This window comes from Ornithorhynchus anatinus, chromosome 3, assembly GCF_004115215.2.
Source record: "Ornithorhynchus anatinus isolate Pmale09 chromosome 3, mOrnAna1.pri.v4, whole genome shotgun sequence".
NCBI classification, from domain to species: domain Eukaryota; kingdom Metazoa; phylum Chordata; class Mammalia; order Monotremata; family Ornithorhynchidae; genus Ornithorhynchus; species Ornithorhynchus anatinus.
The window spans coordinates 63,006,249-63,012,418 of NC_041730.1; the positions used below are offsets into that span (position 1 = coordinate 63,006,249).

The following is a 6,170-nucleotide window of genomic DNA, read 5'->3' on the forward strand; positions in this document are numbered from 1 at the left end:
ATACTTGACTCTGATGACGTTGATGCTGATACCATTTGACTTGAGACTCAGACGGTGTATTTTTACAGTTATCAGTAGAGTTATTACAGTTACAATTATCACTAAAACAACGGTGCTAGAGGTCAACAGAGGATTTAGCTTTGCCAAAGACTTGGATGATGTGGAAAAAGTGGATAGTTTTATTTGGCTCGCAGATGATGCTAATGTTGGGGAAAGGATGGGTGACATGAATCTTGGGGGGAGAGATCTGAATTGCAAGTCGCTTTGACTTACGGGAGAAATTGTCAGAAAACCATCTGGCAAAACTCTAGTGAGCACAAGTAAAGGATTGGAAGCCCAATCAGTCGATCAATAGCTTGACTCTAGGCTGAAAGCTCACTGTGGGCAGGGAACGTGTCTACCAACTGTTGTATTGTACTCTCCCAAGCGCTTACTCCAGTGTCCTGCACACAGTAAGCACTCAATGAATACCACTGATGAATTGATTCGTAGTATTTTGAGGGCACGTATTCTGGGCAGAATGAAACCTTCTTTGGAAGCAAGGTGGAATCTTCTCTGATGTTGAAGTGGGGGCCCAACCAGATGTGAGCTAGCCCGAGTAACCTCTTAGGATTCCTTCCAAACCTGCAATTCCCGGGAACACACGGTCGCATTTTACCCCTGCCTCTAGGTTGCTGTGGAACTGTGGTAACTTCCTGAACTTCTCTTCCTTTGGGAAGAGAAAATGAGGCAAAATTGAAAAATTTTGCAATGTTCATAATGAGTAATGTTCAGTAATAATTTAGTATCCTGCATCAGAGTCGGCTTTAGTGATTGGATTCTTTTTAGGTGAGAAACTGACAGTTACCTGGTCAATTTATTCCCTCAAGACAAGCAGTGTCACCCTAAGCCCTAGGACAAGAAAGTCATTTAGACCTCAAACTCGACCTTTCCCCCCCATTTTCATTCTCTTGTGTCATTTCAGTTCTGGGTTAATTAATCCTGTCTTCCCAAGGGTGTGAATATGGTGGGCAATTGATCTCCCTTGATTTCCTCTTTGACTTTAATTGGGCTTTCACCCCTGTTAGGCCCTTAGGGCTCTGTAGCTGGAGCATCCAAACTTGCAGTGGACAAATCTGAGCCCCAAGAATTCCCGCGTCTTCCTCATTATTGGAGGAGCAGGGGCACCTCTAAAGCTCTGGGCAGGGCTGGAAACCCCAGCTGAAAAATGAGGTCTAAAGGCAGCCCATGACAGGGGATGAGATAGGGTTCCTTTAACTGTTTCACTGATAAACATGAACAGAGGAGAATCCTAATCCAAAGTTTTGGCACTGTCACCATTTTTAAATAATGACAGAAACTAAAATCCCTCCACCTTTCCATTCTCATCAGCCACCGTGGCACTCGTAGGTGTACACACAGCTCTCTACTTATCTAATTATTTTGTGTTTTTTGTCATTTGTAGCTGTTCTCTTACTCTTCTGTCTATTTGGAAATATGTGTCCACTGGTCTCCGCAGTTAGAGTGCAGTCACCTCGAAGGGCAGAAACCATGACTTTGACTTCTCTTGTCCGCTCTTCAAACACCTATTCCAGTGCTCCGCATTCATAGGGATTATCTCTATTTGTTGGCAGATTGTACTTTCCAAGCGCTTAGTACAGTGCTCTGCACACAGTAAGCGCTCATTAATTATGGTTTCCCACTAAATGCTGTTGATGCCTGGGATGGTGATGCACACATTAAAGAATGATATTCAACTAGTGAACTAGACCAACAGAAAAAGAATGCTCCAGAAACTTCTCTTGTCTTCTATGCTGTCGAGTCATCTCTGACCCATAGCGACTCCATGAAAACCTCTCTCCCACATCTGCAATCGTTCTAGGAGTGTATCCATAGAGTTTTCTTGGGAAATGGTTTACCATTGCCTTCTTCTATGCAGTAACTCGGGTCTCCACCCTCGACTCTTCCCCGTGCCACTGCTGCCCAGCACAGGTGAGTTTTGACTTGTAGCAGATTGCTTTCCACTCACTAGCCACTGCCCAAGCTAGGAATGGAATGGATAGGCCTCTGCTTGACTCTCCCTCCCGTAGTTGAGACTGGTAGAGTAAAGGGAACTCTTCTGGTGCGATCCTGAGAAGGTCCCCGGGAACTAGGCACACAAAAAATGGCAGAAAAACACATTCCAATTGGCATCAATAGGGCAACTCTAAACTGTCGAATCTGGGGAAGCGATCAACATATGCAGATAGAGAATTGTTTAGTTGCATCGTGTGACTACTTCAGCTGAAGATCCTATCCACAGAGCAAATCTATTAGCAAATCTGAACAAATTTAAAAAGGTGACACTGTTCGATGGTAAGCTCCTTGTGGGCCAGTATTGGGACTTACTAATTGTGTTGCACTCTCCAAACTGCTTGGAAGAGTCCTCTGCACTACACAAGCCCTCCATAAATCCCTATTGATTTCTTCTCATTACGGGAGAAGAAAGAGAAGTTAGAGAATTTTAGAATTTTGGGTGGCACAGTACTGGAAAGCCCAGCAGATTCATCCCGAATGTCGAGTCCTCTTTTACCTTTTTTCTGTGGTCTTTGTTAAGCGCTGACTATGTGCCGGGCAATGTACTAAGCCCTGGGATAGAAGCAAGCTAATCAGGTGGGACACAGTCCAAGTCCCACATGGGGCTCAGACTCTTAATCCTCATTTTACAGATAAGGTACCTGAGGCAAAGAAGAGTGAAGTACTTTGCCCAAGGTCACCCATCTGACAAGCATTCGAGTTGGGATTAGAACTCGGGTCTTTCTGACTCCCAGGCCCATGTGTTTTCCACTAGGCCACACTGCTTCTCTGCCTTTGAGATTTACTTCAAGACTGTCTAGAAATTCATGGATCTCTAACAGCTCCAATGTCATATTCACTACGATCATCTGGTCACCTGGTGATTTTCTTTACCTGTTCCGGTCATGTTTTCATTCCACACCTAGATCCACATCCGCCCCTACTCTACAGTACAGTCCTCAAAGGAGTGAGGGTCCTTTCATGGGCAATGCTAAAATGATTTTGGCTAATTCCCCCCCAAAACATTAAACGTTTACAGAGAGAAGAGTTGAGAGCCTTGCTAAAAGAACATTTCCCCCTCCAAGATGAAGTTATCAGGCATGCTGAGCTTAAAGCTGCGGGGGACAGTGGTTAGGGGGATCGGGTGGTAAACTGACAACGAATTCCACCCCAGCCGGCATTCCTGGAGCTTGGAAAACCACTGCCCCGTGATTGGTGTGAGAACGTTTAAGAGGCTTCACAGAGCCCCCCGCTCACCTTTGCAAAGCGAAAATCCGCAAAGCTGCCCAACCATCTGACAAGAATACACAGACATAATAATTTCTTTGACCTCAACCACATGAGTTTCTGAAAAGAACAAAACAGCATCATTTCATGGCATTTACAGTTTAAACCTTTCCCATTCAAGTTTCTAACAAAAAAAGCCAACAGCCCATTCTGACCGTGATTAAAATTCATAGGCTTGCTGCAGAGAACAGATGCAGAAGCAATTTTGGACCAGTCATATCCCAGCTCTGCAAAATTAATTTGACAGGTTTGCATTAAAGCACTGATCAATATCCACTTTAGAGCAGCAGAGGCTAACTGAGAAAAAATAAGTGACCGGAGTGTTACCAGACGAGAAAAAATGAATCTTTGAGACTTTTTCCCTCTAAGCTTGCACCTACATCAGAAGCCCTGACCTCAATCCATTGATCGGCTTCAGTTAACATGACAAAAGGCCTGGCTGAAAGACCACAGCTCTACCTACCAGGGAACAATCAACCCTGGTACACTAAATGTTTGACAGAGTGACTAGACTGTTGGATTAGTATTTGCTTTCAGGGGTCTGGCAGGCAACCTTTCCTTTTTGCTGTTTTCCCCATCCTTTACCAAAGAGATTACCCACAGACAACAAACTTTTCTTAAACTTCTTGGAGGGAAAGAGCTATTTCCTGATTAGAGGAATGTAGGGGAGGAGGAGAGAGATGGAGGAGTTTCTGTAGTATAAATTCCTTATTCATTTATATTCCTGTCTGTCTCCCTCTCCGGACTGTAAGCTCGTTATGGGCAGGGAACATGTCTGCTAGTACAGTCTGCTTAGTACAGACTGGAAGGTTACTGTGGGCAGGAAATCTGTTACACTGTTATATTGTACTCTCCCAAGTACAGTGCTCTGCACACGGTAAACGCTCCATAAATAAGATTGACTAACGCTTAGTAAATAACATTGACTGACGGGAGAAAAAGCAAGATTCTTCAGCTTGACAGCAGCGTTAAATGTCATTTGTCCCTTCTTAGGCGATCTCTGGGACCAGGGCTGGTTCTGATTTTTAAGGACATTTTGTCCCAGGGTGCCTGGGCCGAGGGAGCAAAGATGGTAGAAATCCAGGAACCGGCTGTGTGATAATCACCTCCGGTGGTAGAGGGAAAACCAGCTAGATATTTGCTTTGAATGCTGAGCCCCAGATGGGGCAGCGGCATTGCGAGCGGGGAATGGGTCTGTTAATTGTTATATTGTACTCTCCCAGGTGCTTAGTACAGTGCTCTGCACGCAATAGGTGCTCAATAAATACGATTGAATGAATCAGTGAATGAGAAGAGGATTGAGTGTCTGTGTCTCAGCCCTTGAGAGCAGAACAGCCGCAGTATTGAGGCCTTTAGACCTCTGGTACAGATCACGGCACTGTTTTTATTTCACCTCCCCGCACTCCTGAGGCAGTACTTCAAGAGACAAAGAGAGTAGGAGGAGGGAATCTCTAGACTGTAAGGTCACTGTGGGCAGGGAATGTGTCTACCAGCTCCGTCGTATCGTACTCTCCCAAGGGTTTAGTACGGTGCTCTTGCCAAAGCAAGCACTCAATAAATACCACTGATTGATTAGCCGAAATACTGTCACAGGAATGGACAAACTGACCCCCAAAGAGAGTTTGGATTTATTTTTTCTTCCAATAACAATAATAATAACGGTATTTGTTAAGTGCTTACTATGTGCCAGGCACTGTACTAAGCTCTGGAGTGGATACCAGCAAATCGGGTTGTCCCTGCCTCATATGGGGCTCACAGTCTCCATCCTAATTTTACTCATGAGGAAACTGAAGCACAGAAAAGTAAAGTGACTTGCCCAAGGTCACATAGCAGACAAGGGGCAGAACCGGGATTAGGACCCACGACCTTCTGACTCCCCGGCCTGTTCTCTGTCCACAGGGTGGCTCAGTGGAAAGAGCACAGGCGTGGGAGTCAGAGGTCATAGGTTCGAATCCCCGCTCTGCCACTTGTCAGCTGTGTGACTGTGGGCAAGTCACTTAACTTCTCTGTGCTTCAGTTACCTCATTGTAAAATAGGGATTAACTGTGAGCCCCACGGGGGACAACCTTATTATCCTGTATCTGCCCCAGCGCTTGGAACAGTGCTCTGCACATAGTAAGGGCTTGACAAATACCAACATTATTATTATACCATGCTAGATGACTCAACAAAACTGGTCAAGGGCTGAGATGGCCCAGCTCGATTTTCTTTATTGTTTTGTATGTCACAGTTTTAGTTCAGAGAATGGGCTTCCTCCCCAGGACCCAATTATGCAGAGAGGGTGTCCCGTCCGAGCCTCCCTCCCCACCCCCCACACACAATAATCCTAGCCGGTCTGTATGTTTCCAGATGCTCTGGTAGTCAGGACAAAAAAAACAGTCCCGTATCCTTCCAAATGCGATGCCGATTTTTTTTTTAGTGGTACTTTTTAATACAGGATGCTGTATGCAGAGAAGCAGCGTGGCTCAGTGGAAAGAGCCTGGGCTTGGGAGTCAGAGGTCGTGGGCTCTAATCCCGGCTCTGCCGCTTGCCAGCTGTGTGACTTTGGGCGAGTCACTTGACTTCTCTGTGCCTCAGTTACCTCATCTGTAAAATGGGGATTAAAACTGTGAGCCCCACATGGGACTACCTGATCACCTTGTATCCCCCAGCGCTTAGAACCGTACTTTGCACGTAGTAGGCGCTTAACAGATACCACTATTTATTAAGCACTGAGTTAGATACAAGATAGGACCCAGTCCATATCCCACGTGGGACTCAGAGTCTTTTCACCATTTTACAGACGAGACAACTGAGTCACAGAAAAGTTAAGTGACTCACTAAGTAGATGAGTGTCAGAGGTAGGACTA

The 6,170-nt window shown here is 45.4% G+C and overlaps 1 non-coding gene across 1 annotated transcript; it reads right to left on the bottom strand.

Moving 5' to 3' along the window:
* Nucleotides 1–1,981: 1,981 nt before the first annotated feature.
* Nucleotides 1,982–2,119, bottom strand: LOC114810372. The gene has a single exon (XR_003758072.1). It is a non-coding gene; the product is annotated as a small nucleolar RNA SNORA7 (small nucleolar RNA).
* Nucleotides 2,120–6,170: the final 4,051 nt, after the last annotated feature.